Source organism: Vidua macroura, unplaced genomic scaffold (assembly GCF_024509145.1).
Source record: "Vidua macroura isolate BioBank_ID:100142 unplaced genomic scaffold, ASM2450914v1 whyUn_scaffold_109, whole genome shotgun sequence".
NCBI lineage: Eukaryota > Metazoa > Chordata > Aves > Passeriformes > Viduidae > Vidua > Vidua macroura.
In genome coordinates this window covers 763,974-782,986 of record NW_026530543.1, presented here as the reverse complement: position 1 = coordinate 782,986, position 19,013 = coordinate 763,974, and positions in this window count along the sequence as shown.

The following is a 19,013-nucleotide window of genomic DNA, read 5'->3' as shown; positions in this document are numbered from 1 at the left end:
CTGTGACATCATGGCATGGCTGTATGACATCATAGAGCGAGCTGTGAGGTCAAAGTGCGTGCTGTGACATTACAGAGTGGCAGTATGACATCTCAGAGAGGGTTTTGTGACATCACAGAGTGGACTGTGACATCAGAGAATAGGGAAGGAGGCCATAGAGCAGATTCTGCCATCATGGAGGGTGGCTCTGTGACATCAGAGAGTGGGTTGTGACATCACCGGGTGGCTGTGTGACTTCATAGAGCAGGCTGTGACATCACAGAACAGACTGTGACATCTCAGGCTGACATGAAAGAACAGACAGTGACATCTCAGGGTGACCTTGTGACATCAGCCTTCAGTGACATCACAGCACAACTCTGACATCAGAGAGTGACATCTCAGAGTTCACTCTGTGACATCAAAAGGGTGCTGTGTGACATCCCAAAGTGGGTTGTAACATCAAAGCTGGCTGTGTGACATCACAGGGGCTGTGTGACATCACAGGGGCTGTGTGAGGTCACTGGGGAGGTCACTTCACCCCAGCCCCCCCTCACAGTTCCCCCCAGAGAAGTCCAACGCTGCTCGTGCACTGCGGGGTCCCCTGTCCCCCCGGGTCCCCCCGCCCCCGGCGCCGCAGCCTCCCCCAGAGGATGTTCCACGAGATCGACCCCAGAGCCTGACACGGGGACGGGGACAGGGCTGTGGGGGGTGGGACAGGGGGACAGGGACCCCCCGGCAGCGTCCCCGTGTCCCCCAGGGCCAGAGCCTGGGCCAGGGCTCCTTCACCCTGTTACCAACGAGGGCTTGAGAGCGCTGAAAAAATCCCCTGGCAAGGGATCAGCAAAAACCATTTAATTTAATATTAAGATTAGTTTTAATATTAAGTGACAGCACGGCAAAGTTCCTTGGCAAGAGTCGCTCTGCTCCTGACTGGATACTTCAGGCACTCCAAGGAAACAAAGAATAACAAAACCAAACAAAATCCAGGCAATCAAACCAGAAATTATCCGAGAACTGGCCCTGTGTGTGTGTGACACAAGGACAGTGAGGGCAAGGATAAAAAGAATACAGCCTAAAAGCTTAACAGAGCTCAAACTTGACAGGACTTAACTCATACCTTAACCTTAACTTCTACCTTAAACTTCACAATTTAGCAAAAGAACAGCACTTTACAGCATTTTACCTAACTAATAACCTATGACTTTGCAATTTAACAGAGGAATAACATTTAACAGTGTTTAACTCAGCTTATAACTTATATTAAACATAACAACTTAGCAAAAGAACAACTCTTAGCAGCATTTAACTTCACTTTCACCTTGTGATTTGACCTTACTTACAGGCCTGGCTGGCTCAGCTACCCAAGGCCCTCAGACCCCTCAGAGAGCAGCATTTCTGCCACATTTCCTGAGCACAGGCACTCCTGTGTGCACACAGACACAAAGAGTCAGTGCAAGGCACCTGTGAGAAATTCCCCTGAGGGCAGGAAATGCTCCCTGCGGGTGCTTTGGCATCTCCCCAGTGGGGGAAGGGTTGAGCCTGGAGGAGTGGGGGGATCAGCCCAGGCTCCCTCGTTGTTGGGGATCCCCTGAGTGCAGCAAACGGGAGAGTTCCCGGCTCGGAGAGGCCCCACTCAGAGGGAGTCGCTGGCCCAGGAGAGCTCCAAGGGGCTCCTTTTGGAGCGCTGTTTGTAGGGCCCTGAGAGAGGGGCTTCAGTCCCAGCAATGTTTCATCCTGGACGCACTTGGCATCAACAGCTTTCTTTGGCAGGGTGAGAACAGGGATGTTGTGCCACCGAGGGAACAAAACCAGTTCCCAGGGCTGCTCCCAAAGCAAGCAGGAGCTGGTTGGGCAGCAGCAGTGCCTGGAGCAGACAGTGTTTGTGATGAGCTCCAGAGGAGCTGAGCCCAGGGGCTGCTGGCCAAGGCCGAGGCCCAGCGAGCATTTCTCAGCTGGCAGGGCGGCCTGAGAAGGTGGAGGCGGGGGGAATAATTCACGCCCTCAGTGTGCTCCCAGTCGCTCCCAGTATTTCCATGTCCGTACTCCAAGTGCTGCTCCCAGCCCTGATCCGTGGGGATGGGAATGTCCCGCTCCCTTGCCGGGGCAGGGTCCCACCTGAGCCAGGTGTGCAGGGCAGGACCTTGCTGTGAAAAATGCATATTATATGGCTCTACGCAGATATTTATTCTATGTATTATGCTGAAAGTTATGCTGTATTAACATTCTAATAATGTAGTAAATGTAGTTTTGTAATCAAAATTAAGCATTAGTAGTTAAAATAGAAACTATGTGTGTGAGATATTCTTTTTATTAGAAAAGGAGAAAATAATCAAGGAATTCTTCACACAGAGATAACAATTACAGAAACCCCTAAATTTTCCAGAGAAGAGGAATTTATGGTTTTCCTTATCAACAAGCCTGACTTAGACTCGAAGGCGCCTGGGGATTAACAGAAACTTTTTGACAAGTACCATATGAATTTCTTGTTTTAAATAAAATATATGCATAATCATGAAGTGTTTTGTATATGCAACAGGCTATTGCTTTTAAGGTTAATCCTTTGTTCACAAGGCATGCTTGTCGTGGCTTAAGTGCCCGAGAGCATCCGGACGTCCGTAATTCTTTGCTTTTCATTGTCTTGTAATTGTCCTAACTCTAAATTTTTATTACTCTAATTGTATTACTATTTTTATAACCATTTTATTATTATTAAACTTTAAAAATTTTAAAAACCAAGTGATTGGCGTTTTTCACATTGCCCTGACCCCATCACTGTCCCAGCTGCAGGATCTGCTTCCCACCGGCCTCTTCCTCCTGCGGCCCCGAGCCCAGCTTGGTGCTGAACAAAGGGGCTGGGCCGGGGTCATCCCCCGGCGGGGGCTGTGCACCCCGTCTGCCCTCTCCCCAAATTCCCTCCTGGGGGAGCAGGAGCTGGGGCAGGAGCCCTGTGGGGAGGGACAAGGGGGTGACAATGGGATGGGGGGGGTCACACATGCTCTGGGGGGGACACACACAGCCCCGGGGACCCCCCCATATCTTCTGCAGGGCCAGGAGGATGAAGCCAAATATGGAGCCACTGACCCCTGGCAGCATCTTGGGGGGTGGGGTCTGGTGGCAGCTTTGGGGGTCTGGGGGAGTCACAACCACCCAAAAACGCCCTCCCAGCCCCACAGCCACTCCCGGACTCCTCAAACTACCCCACAGCTCCCAGCTAGGACTCCCTCAACTACTCCCTGCAAGATAAATGACCCCAAGAACCACCAAACCCCCTTTGCATCTCCCCCAAGACCCACCCAAATCCTCTGCAAGCCATGCAGCCCTGTCAGGGACCCAAACCTCCCTCACAGACCCTGCCAAGCCCCCTCCCAGCACCACAAATGCCCTCAGAAGCCCTTTGCAGTCCCCCCAGGAGCCCCTAAACTCCCACCTCCCGTGGCACTGACCAGGAGACGTTGGTGGACAGGAACATTTACAGCCAGGATCAGCTCGGGCACTTCAGTGGCCATTTGGGCACTTTGGGGGAACATCCCAAATGGAGAGACCCAGGACAGGGACTGGGACAGACAATTAGAATTCTTGGAGAACAGGTGGGCTCAGGTGGACACGTTTTGCCAGCACACCTATGAGATTGTGGACATGTCCCCTGCCTTTGAGAGCCTCAGAACACCCAAATCCTCCCAAATATTCCAGTGAACCAACCCCAAATTCACCCCCAAATCCTGGTAAATGGTGCAGCTTTAGATCTATTTGCTTAATTTCTTTATTTCCACCCCAGTTTGGGTTGTTTAGACAGGGTGAAGAAGAAAATTATTTAGATGGAGAAGACCTCCAAGATCATGCAGCACTGCTTGATGCCACCAGAAGAAACAACTGGACAGAGCAGGTGAGATTTTTTGGTCTTAGTCTTCAGGACTCGTCAAGTGTTGGCAGCACGTCCCAAGGGAAAAGAGAAGAGGAAAAGGGAAAGAAAGAGAAAACAGGAAAACTAAAACAATCACAACATATTAGTAATCACAACAAATTATAATTAAACAATAAGCAAAATACAATTAGTAAATCAATAATAGTTATTTAAATAATAATCAATATGAATCAATTAAACAATAAATTGATCAAATAATAAACCAGTATCATCAATATTAAACAGTAAAGTAATAAACCTAGTATAATCGATATTACTCAGTACAATTTTATAAACAATAAACAAAAATAATTAAAACAGCGATTAGAACAAATCATAAAAGAAAATGATGTAAAACATATCTTCTAACCTTATCATCTTCTTGTGTCTACTGTCCTGGGAACATCTCTAGTGTAAAGGATGTCGGCCAAGTGGTGTGCATTAATTATAGATGTTAATTTTGTTCATCGTTTCATCATTCTCCAATTTACAATAAGCAAGATTACTGATAAAACAAAACCAATCATAACTAAAATCAGAAGAACAACAATGGGATGACACAATTTGTTCAGGATACCGGTGGCGGTGGGTGACCACCCGAAAAGGGTATCCCACCACTTGTGCTCGGCATCTCTTTTCACCCTTTCTACAACACGATGTATTTCTTGCACATGATGATGAACAGTTACCAGAGTTTTCTGTCCATTCCCCTTGATTTTTCCTAGGATCTCTATTAGATCTTGATGAAGTAATAATTGCTTTACCAGAGAAAGGTTCATCCCAATGGGAGTAGGCAGTAGCTTGTGAATCAACGTGAGATTGGATTCTAAAAGTTCATGTGAAGTAACTGGAGCTACAAAAGAAAAATCACATCCTGCAATTTTACTAAAGTTGCAAGCACAAAAATTGGAATGATTTTTAGTAGCTACTACTGTACTTTCTATAAACACAGTATCCCAAGCGGTTCTGAAGCAGGCACACCCATTGTCTGTAGATACAAGGACTGTTTCAGAAGTCTCGTTAGGATGAATATCAAAATGACAGCTATTTTGTTCTGTGTGCAGACAAATATCTTGAGCTACAATTGCATTACCTTCACAGATAAACCCTAGTTGTTCTCAGATGGTACAGGACTCTAAATTGACAGTTTGCCATTTGTCATCAATTTGACGGGCCCATTCTCTATGTTCAGAAGGATAGAAAGTGGGTCCATCATGATTTAATCCTAGTGCAATGATAGGGAATATCAAATGCACCGAGGCATTTCTTATGGTCAATGCAAATGCTGTGGCTGTGTTTGTGTTAGGGTCATAGGTAAAATTCACTAAATTCCACCAGGATTGGAAATCTCTTTCAAAGTCAGTGGCACTGTCCCAGACTATTTTCCTCATTTCAGTAGGAAAAGTGCCTTCTTCACCTTCTCTTCTAATTGAGGCAGCAACTGACTGCATCCATCATTGAGCCTGGATATGGCTAAGAGCTAAGGAAACGTTGCTTTGTGTGGCATTAAGTGCATCAATTATCAATTTGCTATTATTTACATTTATCTTTTCCCAATTTGCTAGAATGTTTGATAGCAACCACTGATGTGTTCCCAAGGCTGATAAGGACGATTGCAGTGGTTGTTGTATTTTGGTTAAATCTTTAGTTGTGGAAGCCAATTTATTCATTCATACTTCTGAATCAATACTATTTAGGATTCCCAATCCTGTTCCCACAACACCAGTTATGTCTCTTGGCAGCCGGTTTTTAAGAGGCTTCCACTGTCGCAGCCAGGTTGTCCAAGCCTGAAAAGAGGTCTGCAAAAAGGGTGAACAAGCTGGTTGTATTTCTGAGATATTGTTTTGCATCAGCAATTTGACTTGTTTAAGAGACGATAACAGATTAAACAATATCTGTTGTTGGCCAGTTTTCCTGATTCTATATGGTCCAATTTCAAAAATTTTCAGGCTAAGTGTAACCAGTGGTTGGGTGGTAGGTGTCACAACATTAACATCAAGTCCTACTCCAGTATTTGAATCAATACTTTCAACTTAAAAAACAAAAACAAAAACAAAACAAAACAAAAAAAAAAGTGCTTCAGTATTTTTGGACCAAAACCAAACTACTTCTACAGTTTGTGGTAATGTGAAATTGTGCCAACAATCCTGTATGCTTGGCTGCGTACAAACCTTTTTGTGCTTCAAGAGATCCTTTCACTTTTTCTGCATGCTACCACAATTAGTTCAGACCACGGTCACTCAGCTGCTTTCTGGCCATGGGGTTGCGGTAGGATGCAGAAAAGTATTACCAGTTTTATCATGGATTAGGTGGTCTTCATGTCCCTCGGAGTTCTTCTGAAAAAGTCAACACAACAGAATTCTGCCGCCGAGAGGCAGAAAAGTTAGAATGATGGAATTATCCAGCATGTATTTGTCCAATGCTCTTTCCCTAGAGCACCAGAGGATTCCCATGCATATTTCTTCAGAGGGGGTTTTAGCACAAGTGCTACTAGTCCTATAGTAAGAGAGGTCCACCAGAACAGGTTGGCCAGGGTCATGAGCTGGATTATTAGGATCATTTGGTACAGAGCATAGGAGTCAGTGTAGATGCAGACCAAAGAGGAATTCTGTGCTTCTTGTTGAAAAATACTCCAGACAGCTATCAGCTCCCCACTGTGTGTACTACCTTCTCCCTCTGTAATCATTTGCTCACCAGAGGAAAAGTGGAGGGCTTCTGCCCTAGATTTCCATCCTTTTCCTTCCCCTTTAGCAAAAGCATCAGTAAACCAAGAGTTTGCTGATTGTTCGGGGCAGAAAGGAGGGGTTACTTTGATTACAGAGGCAGGTTTGTCCAAGCTCTCAGTTTCTTGGATTGCTAAAGTTTTTACAGCTCCTTCTGTCATTGAGAAGAAGTTACAGTAATGTTCAACCTGAGCATACCACTTTCTCACTGAGGCCCTCTGGGCCACCCCGTCAGGAGGGGGACTCCCACTAGTGACTGTCTTAATAACCTTGAAGGGGCCTCTCAATACAATTGGTTGTTTTTGTGCAATTTTTTCTACTTCTAGGAAAGCTAAGATAACCATCAACAATCCTTTTTCCCAGGTAGTGTATCTTTTCTCAGCATCTTTGGAACCACGGGAATCAAAACCAACAGGTCTTGTCGGAGCCTCAGGACCCCGCTGCCATATGTGTACTGACAGCCCTGAGGAGGCAAATGCCCATTCCACCTGGAAAGGATCTGTAGGATGGATAGGGCCCAGTGCTTGATGAGCTGTTGCTTCAAAAATCAGCAATTGCAATGCTGACTCCTGAGAAAGACTCCAATCCCATTTCACCCCTTTCCTCAACAAGTCATAAAGGGGAACAAATGGGTCGTTCCAGTCACTAGGAAATCTATCTGGTCTTTCTACAGGAGATACAGCTGCTATCGTTTTTGGAAGGAGAATTGCTGTAGGTTTGAGTGATTCTGGAAGCCCACAAATTCAAGGGGTCATTATCTTGGGCTTCACAGGTAATTGCATCAGGGATTCAAAGCCAGGAATTCATTTCTTTTTGTGAGTCATTTGCAGGCAAGCAGCTTTGTGCACATTTTCCAAGAGCTGGTCGGGGGTACTAATTCTAGCTATGGGATCTCCCCTTTCCAAGGGGCTTGTTCCCCCGGCCCAAAAAGCTGCACGCTGTGTCAGGGACCATGTGTCACCTTTCTCTCCTGTTGTTAAGAAGACACCATGTCCCCAATACCCACTGGCTTCCTGTTCAGTTAATTGAATTGGATCACCACCAGTGAGGGACACCCGGAAAACATATTCTGTTTCTGATTCATGTGGAGGCTGTCCATATTCCCTCTTAAGCTTAGCTAGCTCGGTGGCAGTGTTTACTTGTGGTGGTATGTGTTTGGTTGTGATGTGAGGTTGGAGATCATCATCACTGAGATAGTTATACTCTGTTTTAATCAAGGGTCTCAAGTGATGGCAGCAATGTTCCCCACAATTACTTGCTGCTTCAAGTTCTTGATGAGGATAGATTTGTTTAATGTGAGGAGTTTCCTTCTCCTCAAGCTCTGTAGAGGAATCAGCATGATGTGATTTGTTAACATGTTCCTCTGTTAAGGCAGCTCGCAATGCATAGATCACATTTTTTGCTTCATAGAACTGTTTTTGCGAAATTTCAACTAGATTTTGAAGGGAGTCTATTATAGCATGTTCCTCACTTCTTCGCTGGAAGCCATTTTCTATAGCTGCCATAAGACAAGCTCCCCAAACTGAGCAGAAGATAGTTTTATTTTTGCCCAGTTTGAATTTTGTTTCATGTTGTAATGAACACACTCTATCAATAACATTTTCTAAGTTCAACCAATTACTCTGTGCCCATTTTTCTCCTTCTGTAGAAGGTTTGGCATTGTGTTTGGCTAGTAGTGCATAAAATTCAGCTTTAATTTCAAGGCTAAGATTGTCACTCATTTTGGGAAGGGACCAAAACCACGACAGGGAGCTACAAACTTAAGTTCCACAAAACTACACAGCCCTCGCTGTGTCGCCCTTCGCTTCCCTGGCTGGGTGAAAGGACAATAATCTGCCTGGGAGGCTCTGCTGAGTTGCTTCAAGTTGTCCCTTCCTTCCCAGACCACATACACACAACAACAACAAAACAACAGTGTCCCGCCCTTTGCACTAAGGGATCCTTTATGAATTGCCAAAGACAGTATGGGTGCCTTTTCAGCTGCAACCCTTCTGTCTAGACAGAAATCCTGTCCGTGACGCCAATTTTAATGTCACGATCCGTTTCTTGCGGGGTGTCGTGATGGTTCTTTTCACCGATCCCAAAAGTGCAACAAAGGCAAACAACAAGGGACTATCAGTTAATCACAACAAATGCACCTTTAGTAGGGGCCAAAACAGTAAACGCGATAGTGGGGATCTGAAAGGAGATAAAAGGTTAGAGAGGGAAGAGGGCTATGGGAATAGCTACCAACACAGGCGAGATCCTCAGTGCTCCGGACGATGGGGATCCGTCTGTCGTGTCGGGGGAGTCTTCGAAGTTCTGGTCGACTCGGGGCTCCAATTATAGTCCACAGAGGAGAGAGGAGGGGAACAAGTGTAATAATGAAAGTCCATTGTAATCGCCCCGAGGGAACAGGTGAGTCCACAGAAACCACCAAAGCAAGACGAATCCAATGAAGAATAAGTCCATTTGAATCACTGAAGGGAAACAGGTCATGTCATTAGTGGTCAGAGCACCAATTTCCCCTCCTCCCTATAGCAGGGGTCTCAGTCTCAGTCCTTGGGAGGAGGGTTCTCATTCTTTCTTTGTCACAGTGGTAACGAGGCAGATGAGGGGTCTTCAATGAAGGACGGCGAGAGTCACCCCAAAAGTTCATTGGGCTTAAGAACGGAGATTAGAAGCAGGCCGCGCATCAGGCTGTCCCGTGCTGGCTCCATGTCAGGTCTTTGCCAAGTCCTTGCCAAGTCCTTGCCAAGTTCTTACCAGGCCTTGTTGGGAACAGCCAGCATGACGGTTCAGTGGTCCCACCTGTGCTGTGTCCTGTTCTAAGCCGGAACTACAGTGGGGGAAGGGATTCTTTCTTGTGGCAATCGGAAGGCAGAATGGAAAATGAGGGGCTTCTGACGGGCTCTTACAGCCTCGCATTCACACACATTCATCCCCCCTTTATTCGCCCTGTAATGCAAAGGATCTCCCAGTTGCCGAGCCGTGGGGGCTTTTAGCCACTCGGCACGAAGCTCGGGTAGCTGGTACATCTGAGGGTCCACCAGAAGAACGGGAGGGACACTCGGGCTGCTGAAATCCTGCTCGTTGATTGAAGGGTCACAGAAGGGGCAAACAGGGAGACAACGAAGCAGAAGGGAGGCAGATTCCGAGAGCCCCGAAGGGCGGGCTGAGGATTCTTTTACTGCGTAGGGGTAGGAGGGTTTAGCATTCGAGGGTACAATCGGGAGAAGGCTAAAGGGAGGGGAAATATAACATTAACCAGTGGGGAAAAGGGAAAGGAGTGTTCTTGGTGGAAGAACCAAAGGGAAAACGTGGAACAGAGAAGATTCTAGGCTAAGGGGCAGACTTGAACAATAACTGACAGGACAGGGGGAGGGTACAATTCTCTTCCGAAAGGGGGTGGAGAACTCATACAACTGCTGTTTCCCATGGCAACCCTAGACTGCCTTCCCCAACCCCTCCTCCTGCACCAGTGACAGCTTTTAACACTGAAGAGCAGTGCTATTGTATAACAAACACTTAACTCTTAGCCCAGCCGGGCTCGCTGGCTACTTTTGCAAGCTTTTTACCAACTAGCGATGCTTGTAAGCGGTGCTTGTAACTCCTAGCTTGTACCACGCTCCCACTAGCTGCGCTATCAGCTAGCGGCGTTCAAAGCGGCTCCTCAAACCGCGGCTTGTGCCCGCGCGCCCGCTGCGCTATCAGCTGGGCCGCGCCTAAAGCACCTTTGCAAGCCCCGACTTAAGCCCCGCGCCGCGCTCCCCCAGCTCGCCAGAGACAGCCCGTGCCACGCATGCGCACCACCCGCTCTATCAGGTAGAGTGCGCACTACCCGCACTATCAGGTAGTGTGGGCTGAGAGCTGCCCTGCGCATGCGCTCTCTAGCACCGCCGCGCCGCGTCTCTGTATCTTAGCAAGGCCGCACCGCGCTTCACCGTTCCACTCACACATACACACACACGCACAAGCACGCACGTCCGGACGTAACAGACACACTACACTGCAATCGGGACACACACCACACACTGAAATGGCGATTTCGCCCTCCCCGAGCCGCGCTATCAGCTGGGGAGGTCCTCCCGCCGCCGGCCTCTCCCCCGATGGCGGTCTGCTTGCAAGCCCCTAGGCAAACCTGCGCGCAAAAACATCTTTTTGCGACTTATCAGTGCCAACCGTAAGAAAATAAATTAACACATACCGCTTTCATCCGCTAGTCGACGGGCCGTGGTCTGCTCCCCGCAGTGTACAGCCAAGGCGCAGAGTCCCTCCGGGGAAAAGCCCCGTGGCGCCTGAGGGTGTCTGCTCCCAACCGGACCTGCGGGTGAGCAGAGCAGTCCCTTCGTGGTCGCCAACTGAAACGATACGCGGAAGAAATCAATAGACTCCATAACCTGGGGTAGTTATGAAGTGGGTACGTATGTCAGCGCCCGGCACAAGTGAGATAGCTCTCCAAAACTTGTGCCCCGAGCCTCAGTCTGACCCACACTTTTATTCTTAAAGACGTTCCATATGCAATACATTGCACAACTTTTTCATGCCTATTCCACCCCTGGCCCCGCCTGTCCTCGCTTCTCATGCGAAGTAAGTCCACGCCCTTCTGGGCATGCCTGGTTTGCTGTGGTGGTCGTACGGGGGTCTCTTGGTGGTCCTGAGGCTGAAGATTGTGGTCTTCCTCATGATTGAACTTTTGAACTTTTCCTCTCTGCGCGTGCGCTTTTGGTCCTTTGGTGCTTATCTGAGTACGTCTGTCAGTCTTGATAGGCTTGGAGACAGAGGAGCTTCTTTATCTGGGTTCTTTGCTTCTTCTGGTATTGTTCTTTATGCAAGAAGCTTCAGAAATTTGCATTTTCCTATGCCCTTTGTACTAGGCAGAGGTTTCTTAAGTAAAAGGTTGAAAATTCAACACATAACTCTACAAGCTAAATTAGAAATGCTTCATTCATTTTGTTAACCTAACTCTAAAAATCTCTGCTTCAGTCCCCCCTTTTCTTAAAATAGAGTAAATTCTTTTACTACAGGGGTCTTGATTTAAATTCTGATCTACTATCATGACCGTCCCCATTTCAGTAAGATTCTAGGAATTCTAGAGAGTGATGTCAGACTGGCCATGTGTTTTAACATCCTCGAATTCTACATGAGTGTTAAAGTAGACATCATTAAACTTACAGTAACTAAAATTAATAGAATTATATTTGGGTGACATAAAGTCTTCTAAACAGTGTATTTCACTAGTTATGACTTGTGTTTATTAGCTAGTGATTGGTGCTGGATACACCAAGTTAAGAGACTTAACATACAGGAGGTTAGTGACATGTCTTGGGTAGACATTCTCTTTCGCACCCCATATGGTTTTTCATAAAGCAATTCAAAGTGGTTTAGCTTTTCTTTAGTCTTGGGTTTGGTTCGGATCTGCAGTAGTGCTAATGGGAGGGATTGAGTCCATGACAAATTAGCTTCTTGTCCCAATTGTACAATTTGTTGTTTGATCAAATGATTCATTTTTTTACCTGACCACTTGATTGTGGGTTATATGGGGTGCGAAGTTCTCAGTCTATGTTCAAGTATTGGCTAACTTGTTGCACGAATTTTACAATAAAATGTGGTCCTCTATTTGAGGAGATTGCGGCCAGGACTCTAAAGCGTGGTATGTTTTCTTGTACCAATACCTTAGTTACTTCTTGAGCTTTAGAAGTCCTGGTGGGGAATGCTTCTGGCCATCCTGAAAAGGTATCTGTTAGCACCAGGAAAAACTTATACCCCCCTTTTCTTGGCAATTCTGTACAATCAATCTGCCATTGCTGCTCCGGCCCATGACCCTTCCTCATCTGGCTAAGCTTTGGTTTGGGAGTATTTTTGGGGTTGGTCTGGAGGCAAAGGTCACATTGTCGAGTTGTAAATGTCTAGTTATGCTAGAGCATCAATACCCCAATGGTTTTCTGGTGTTCTTCCTTTATTAGGGACCATAAGAAATAGGAGGGTAGAACTAATTTTCCTTCTATGGTGGCCCATCCCTCTTGGTTATAGTCTCCTTTTTGCTCATAGATTAATTTTTTTTCTGGTTTGTTGTATCTTGGCTTACCTTTAGGGGAAATTTGCCCGTCTTGCTGCTTCTTTTGCTTCCCTATCTGCCAGCTCGTTTCCTTCTTCCAATTCGGAGTTGATCTTCTGATGTGCCTTAATGTGCATGATCGCTACTTTCTCTGGCAACTGGACTGCTTCTAGAAGTCGCAGTACTTCTGATGCATCTTTAATATTTTTCCCTTGAGACTTCAGCAGTCCTCTCTCTTTCTAAATGGCTCTGTGAGCATGCACTACTCCAAATGCATACTTCGAGTCCGTGTATATGTTTATTTCTTTCCCTCTTGCCAATTCTAGGGCCCGAGTTAGAGCAATTATCTCGGCCTTCTGTGCAGAGGTATTTGTTGGCAGGGGCCCAGATGATATTACTTCCTTGCACGTTGGAACTGCCTACCCGGCGTGCCGTTTTCCACTGATGATATAACTGCTTCCATCAGTAAACGAGACTTCTGCATTCTCGAGAGGGGTGTCCTTCGAGTCGGGGCAGCTGGAGTAGGTGGCTTCAATGGTCTCCAGGCAGTCATGTTCCACTGGTTCCCCTTGGTTTCTACTGAGGAAGGAGGCTGGATTGACAATGTTAGCCACTACTATCTCTACATCATCTTGCTCTGCTATGATAGCTTGGTATCTCAGGAGCCGTTGTGGGGAAAGCCAATGCCCACCTTTTACCTCTAGCACTGCAGACACTGTGTGAGACACTAGCACAGTTCTTTTCTGGCCTAGGGTGAATTTGTGTGCCTCTTGGATGTTCAGGACGACTGCTGCAACAGCTCTGAGGCACCCAGGCCACCCTTTAGCTGCTGTATCCAATTGCTTAGAGAAGTAAGCCACTGCTCTCCGATATGGGCCGAGGTCCTGTGCTAGTATTCCTAAGGCGATTCCTTGCTTCTCATGGGAGAATAAAAGGAAAGGCTCACTCACGTCCGGCAATCTCAGGGCTGGAGCTGACATGAGGGCTTTTTTCAGCTGGTTGAAAGCTTGCGTAGCTTCCTTTCTCTCTTGGATGTTCCTGCTTTCAGTTGCAATCAGTTCATAGAAGGGCTTAACAAACAGTCCATAGTTATAGATCCATAACCTGCACCACCCTGTCATCCTCAGGAAAGTTCGTAGTTCCTTTACAGTCTGAGGTTTTGGGCTCTGGCATATTGCCTCCTTCCGGCTTTGGCCCAAGGTACGTTGTCTAGCACTGACTTCGTAGCCCAGATAAGTTACTTTCTGTTTTACTACTTGGGCTTTTTTCTTTGATACTCGGTACCCTTGGAGCCCCAAAAAGTTCAAGAGGCTTATCGTCCAGGCCGTGCATGCTTCCCTTGTCCGTGTGGCTATCAGGATGTCATCTACGTACTCTAGCAACTTCCCTTCCTCTGGAGGGGCTTCTCAGGTCTCTAATTCTTTTGCAAGTTGTTCTCCAAACAAAGTGGGTGAGTTTTTGAATCCTTGTGGGAGTCTGGTCCATGTCAGTTGAGTTCTTGGCCCGCTCTTAGGATTTTCCCATTCAAATGCAAAAATTTTCTGGCTTCGTGGATAGGAAGGCAAAAGAAGGCATCTTTTAAATCTAAAACGGTAAACCAAGTTAGCTCGGCTGTTAAGCAAGTTAATAACGTGTAGGGATTGGCCACCACAGGATACAGATCCTCCGTGACCTTGTTTATGGCCCGCAGATCCTGTACTAACCGGTATGACCCATCAGGTTTACCAACTGGTAGGATAGGGGTATTAACACTTACATAACATAAGTTGGAACAAGGTATTATAGACAATATCATGGTCATCAATGGAAGCAATATTTGCTTGAACTTTTTCAGTTCTGAGGGTTCGTAACTTGTGTTTGTCGGTGACAGCAGGGAAGCACAGTGAGGCTGCTTAACAGGGCAGGATGCATACATATACTTTCCTTCGTCTACATTCACTTAACTTTATTTTACTTACTCTTACACATAACAAAACAACCACAACAACAAGGTACCTTTTCTTTTTCAACACACCTATTACACTTTTAGGTGTCCCTGGCTAGTCCCAGTGTTCTTGGATACCCCTCAATCTAGCTGTGTGGTTCCCAACTCTAGATCCTGTCAGACTTCTCTTCAAACTGGCAAATTTTTTACTCAATCTTGGGTGCTCTCAACAACCCAGCAAACTTAATTCTGGGTGCTCTTGCAATGTTAATCCCTCAACCCAGCAGGTTTGACTTAACCCTGGATGCTCTTGGAACATTAATCCCTCAATCCAGCAGGTTGGAATCAACCCTGGATGCTCTTGGAACATTAATCCCTCAATCCAGCAGGTTTGAATCAACCCTGGATGCTCTTGGAATATTAATCCCTCAATCCAGCAGGTTTGATCTTGGATGTTCTTGGGCATTCTTATCCCTCAATCCAGCAGAATTTTTAGGGGCCCCTCCTACACATTTTACCCTTTATTTTTCCCCAATAGATTATGCCAAGAAAACCCTCTTTTTACCTTTTAATTAATTTTTTTTTCTAATTAATTACATTTTACTCCCCCCCCCCCACCCCCCACTAAGGGGTCCCACTCTTTCTCTGAGACACAGTCCCAGGGGGGGTTCTCTCACTCTTTTTAATACTCGCTTCGTCTCTTTACTGGCCGCTTTTCTCGCGAAAAAGACGGAAACGCAGCATGGGAGACTGCCGCTCTCGCTTAGCAGGTCTGGGGTAACCAGCCCGCCTCTGTCACGATCCGCTTCTTGCGGGGTGTCGTGATGGTTCTTTTCACCGATCCCAAAAGTGCAACAAAGGCAAACAACAAGGGACTATCAGTTAATCACAACAAATGCACCTTTAGTAGGGGCCAAAACAGTAAACGCGATAGTGGGGATCTGAAAGGAGATAAAAGGTTAGAGAGGGAAGAGGGCTATGGGAATAGCTACCAACACAGGCGAGATCCTCAGTGCTCCGGACGATGGGGATCCGTCTGTCGTGTCGGGGGAGTCTTCGAAGTTCTGGTCGACTCGGGGCTCCAATTATAGTCCACAGAGGAGAGAGGAGGGGAACAAGTGTAATAATGAAAGTCCATTGTAATCGCCCCGAGGGAACAGGTGAGTCCACAGAAACCACCAAAGCAAGACGAATCCAATGAAGAATAAGTCCATTTGAATCACTGAAGGGAAACAGGTCATGTCATTAGTGGTCAGAGCACCAATTTCCCCTCCTCCCTATAGCAGGGGTCTCAGTCTCAGTCCTTGGGAGGAGGGTTCTCATTCTTTCTTTGTCACAGTGGTAACGAGGCAGATGAGGGGTCTTCAATGAAGGACGGCGAGAGTCACCCCAAAAGTTCATTGGGCTTAAGAACGGAGATTAGAAGCAGGCCGCGCATCAGGCTGTCCCGTGCTGGCTCCATGTCAGGTCTTTGCCAAGTCCTTGCCAAGTCCTTGCCAAGTTCTTACCAGGCCTTGTTGGGAACAGCCAGCATGACGGTTCAGTGGTCCCACCTGTGCTGTGTCCTGTTCTAAGCCGGAACTACAGTGGGGGAAGGGATTCTTTCTTGTGGCAATCGGAAGGCAGAATGGAAAATGAGGGGCTTCTGACGGGCTCTTACAGCCTCGCATTCACACACATTCATCCCCCCTTTATTCGCCCTGTAATGCAAAGGATCTCCCAGTTGCCGAGCCGTGGGGGCTTTTAGCCACTCGGCACGAAGCTCGGGTAGCTGGTACATCTGAGGGTCCACCAGAAGAACGGGAGGGACACTCGTGCCGGAGTCTTCCCCGGATTTGGGTGACTCCGGATGGTGGTAAAGTCTCTCCTCCAACCCGTGCCTTCAAAGAAAGACTCAGTAGTCTTCAGTCGTCCGGTCTCAAGGCAGTTTATTGCATATTATCTCAAGGCACACAGACTCCCTGACATTGTCCCTGACTCTGTCTGTCCCCGTCTCTGGCTGTCCCCGTCTCTGGCTGTCCCCCTCTCTCCTCCCCAAAGGGAGGGTGCCATCTTTTATATCACACATTACGTATTAGGTGTTTATAGTTTTTTCCCAATGCCTACTACCTATGTTGAACAGTGACTTTCTACTCTAAACCAATCTGTGAGTGCCAACACCACCAAGAACATGGAGAATAGGAAGAAGAAAGAAGGAGGACAGGGCACGCCCAAATCCCTCCATCTTAGAACCTCTGACCCCCATGTACAAACCTCAGACCCCCCTGTACAAGGCCTAAAACCCCCCTGTACAGCACTCAAAAATCCTACCTTTCACCTTGTGACTACTTCTATTATAATATCTAAACTTTTGTGATTTCTTGTTCTTCCTGCAAGGTTGGTAAATTGTTCCATGGGTCAAGCTCAAGACCACAGGGGTCCCTGGCCGCCTGCCAGGGTCTCAGAGGCTTCTGCCCTGGGCCCAGAACATCCAAGAGTGCCTGAGGGACACCTTGGGTTCCGACACACTCGGGCTGCTGAAATCCTGCTCGTTGATTGAAGGGTCGCAGAAGGGGCAAACAGGGAGACAACGAAGCAGAAGGGAGGCAGATTCCGAGAGCCCCGAAGGGCGGGCTGAGGATTCTTTTACTGCGTAGGGGTAGGAGGGTTTAGCATTCGAGGGTACAATCGGGAGAAGGCTAAAGGGAGGGGAAATATAACATTAACCAGTGGGGAAAAGGGAAAGGAGTGTTCTTGGTGGAAGAACCAAAGGGAAAACGTGGAACAGAGAAGATTCTAGGCTAAGGGGCAGACTTGAACAATAACTGACAGGACAGGGGGAGGGTACAATTCTCTTCCGAAAGGGGGTGGAGAACTCATACAACTGCTGTTTCCCATGGCAACCCTAGACTGCCTTCCCCAACCCCTCCTCCTGCACCAGTGACAGCTTTTAACACTGAAGGGCAGTGCTATTGTATAACAAACACTTAACTCTTAGCCCAGCCGGGCTCGCTGGCTACTTTTGCAAGCTTTTTACCAACTAGCGATGCTTGTAAGCGGTGCTTGTAACTCCTAGCTTGTACCACGCTCCCACTAGCTGCGCTATCAGCTAGCGGCGTTCAAAGCGGCTCCTCAAACCGCGGATTGTGCCCGCGCGCCCGCTGCGCTATCAGCTGGGCCGCGCCTAAAGCACCTTTGCAAGCCCCGACTTAAGCCCCGCGCCGCGCTCCCCCAGCTCGCCAGAGACAGCCCGTGCCACGCATGCGCACCACCCGCTCTATCAGGTAGAGTGCGCACTACCCGCACGATCAGGTAGTGTGGGCTGAGAGCTGCCCTGCGCATGCGCTCTCTAGCACCGCCGCGCCACGTCTCTGTATCTTAGCAAGGCCGCACCGCGCTTCACCGTTCCACTCACACATACACACACACGCACAAGCACGCACGTCCGGACGTAACAGACACACTACACTGCAATCGGGACACACACCACACACTGAAATGGCGATTTCGCCCTCCCCGAGCCGCGCTATCAGCTGGGGAGGTCCTCCCGCCGCCGGCCTCTCCCCCGATGGCGGTCTGCTTGCAAGCCCCTAGGCAAACCTGCGCGCAAAAACATCTTTTTGCGACTTATCAGTGCCAACCGTAAGAAAATAAATTAACACATACCGCTTTCATCCGCTAGTCGACGGGCCGTGGTCTGCTCCCCGCAGTGTACAGCCGAGGCGCAGAGTCCCTCCGGGGAAAAGCCCCGTGGCGCCTGAGGGTGTCTGCTCCCAACCGGACCTGCGGGTGAGCAGAGCAGTCCCTTCGTGGTCGCCAACTGAAACGATACGCGGAAGAAATCAATAGACTCCATGCCTATTCCACCCCTGGCCCCGCCTGTCCTCGCTTCTCATGCGAAGTAAGTCCACGCCCTTCTGGGCATGCGTGCTTTGCTGTGGTGGTCGTACGGGGGTCTCTTGGTGGTCCTGAGGCTGAAGATTGTGGTCTTCCTCATGATTGAACTTTTGAACTTTTCCTCTCTGCGCGTGCGCTTTTGGTCCTTTGGTGCTTATCTGAGTACGTCTGTCAGTCTTGATAGGCTTGGAGGCAGAGGAGCTTCTTTATTTTAATTCAGAAGGAAAGGGTTCTTTCCTTCTTCTGGTATTGTTCTTTATGCAAGAAGCTCCAGAAATTTGCATTTTCCTTTGCCCTTTGTATTAGGCAGAGGTTTCTTAAGCAAAAGGTTGAAAATTCAACACATAACTCTACAAGCTAAATTAGAAATGCTTAATTCATTTTGTTAACCTAACTCTAAAAATCTCTATTTCACAGAGCTGAAAGCAGCTGAGATGCTGAAAAGCAGCAAAGCTGAACTGCCTGCCTCAGCTTCAGCAGTGTGTAATTGACTGAAGGCGAAAAACCAAGCAGCAGAGCAGCGGGCTTCTGTGCGCACTGAAGACAATTGCAAGAATCCAGCAGCTGCTC